At 36.1% G+C, this 1,799-nt stretch overlaps 1 protein-coding gene across 1 annotated transcript in view; it reads left to right on the top strand.

Moving 5' to 3' along the window:
* Positions 1–1,799, top strand: part of LOC108753502 (transcription factor SFL2-like) — a 19,052-nt gene that overhangs the window by 13,478 nt on the left and 3,775 nt on the right. The window lies entirely within an intron of this gene.

Genomic DNA, 1,799 nt, shown 5'->3' with positions numbered 1-1,799 from the left:
TATATATAAAGGAACGAAGTGTTCTAGATACAACTATCTTTTTCTCTACTGTAGCAAAGAATTAACAAAGATAAAACTTCTATCTTAACGCATACACACAAAAACACACGTATACACACAGATATATATTATACGTACGATACGTCATTTACATATATATATATATATCTACGTTATATAATATACATATATATATATCTATTACAATATATCCAATGTTATATGCGTGATAGGCTCGACAAACCATGAATCTCGCGAGCAAGGCTAGATTAGTTAGCAAAGATAGAACCGAAAGAAAAAAAAAAGGAGAAAATAACGTTGTTATCGTACAAAGACGATGTGTTGTCATGTGTTCAAAAACAAAAAAAAGATGATGAAAAACAAAGCAGAAGGGTAACAGGGAGGCGAGATAGGGTTGATTTCATAAACGGTTGCTCAAGGCACTGCCACATCTCCATGATTTTTTGTTTTCTATTCCCCGTAGACCACGGGGGTATTATCCGTACTTATAGTTTCTCTCTCTCGTTAGAGTAACCGTGAATCTATATTTCACCGCGTATTTCGAATATAGAGCGGACTAACAACTGGATTCCGTTATGCCTTTCGTTGAAAAATTTCCGCGCTAAATATTGTACATGTTGTAGCTGTTAAATACCGAGGGGAAAAAAATAACCGAGATCCAAGTACGAAAGATGAGCGCCCCGTATACCCAAGTGAAAATAAGATAAGATATTAAAAGAAGAGAGAAATAATAATAATGAATTAAAAAAAATGTGTCGGCTGTGAGCTTCCAAGCAAATAACAATAATTAAATTATTATAATATTAAAGGTTAAATAATATTCTACCTAATTGTTACGCGAAGGTGGATTTCTTTTACTTGTAAATGTGAAACAAATTTGTTATCTCGTATCTCGCATACCGTAGCTATGATTGTCCATTCGAGAGAGAGAGAGAGAGAGAGAGAGAGAGAAAGATAATTTGTAGCGCCGTCATGTGATTGTCGTGGCGTGTGTTACCTGAGAATTTCAGCGACATTCGAACGTCGTATAGGTACGTAGCTAAATGCGAACGCGACAGACAAGGCCTAGGAGAAGGCATAAAGATAATATCTGAGAGTGAGTTGTTATAACATATGGAGATTAATTTATTGAGAAAAAAAGAAAAGCAAGAGTGCCTTCTATTTGTTTTCGTGATTGTATTGTTGAACATTTGTTGCGTTACGTTCTCCGAGAGCCTCTAATGTTGTTATATACGAAAAAAAGAGATGTTTGAAGAATGTTGTTCCTCTATTTATTTATTGATTTATGGGCACGTGTGATGCTAGTGCGCCCAACTATAGCCCTAGCGAATTCGGAAGTGTGAAAGTATGATGATGCTGCTGTAAGAGCGGGTCCGGCGAATACGAGAGAGTAACTGTGTAACGAGAGAGCTATCGGTTAAAATATAGCAAACGAGTCATGTCACGTCATGTCGATGAAAGAGAAGAGGAGGAATGAATGAAAAAAGTATTGCGAGTGTGTGAATCGCGTGAATGAGTGTCACAAGTAGAGGGGAGAGGAAATAGAGAGAAAGAGAGTGAGAGAGAATGCAGCTTATTATGGCACCTTAGTACTACGTATAGACAAAAACGCGAAAGAGGACATCCTCATACGTGTAGCAATATGTGTATGTGTACATATCCGTAGTGTGAGTGCATACGTTTCCATATAAATATGCACACGCACATATGCGTGTATCGATATGCACATATATACGTAATATATATACATATATATAATTATACATATATATATATAT

This window comes from Trachymyrmex septentrionalis, unplaced genomic scaffold (genome assembly GCF_001594115.1).
Source record: "Trachymyrmex septentrionalis isolate Tsep2-gDNA-1 unplaced genomic scaffold, Tsep1.0 scaffold7, whole genome shotgun sequence".
NCBI lineage: Eukaryota > Metazoa > Arthropoda > Insecta > Hymenoptera > Formicidae > Trachymyrmex > Trachymyrmex septentrionalis.
Note: the sequence above shows the minus strand (reverse complement) of the source record. Positions and strands in the feature narration are given on the sequence as shown.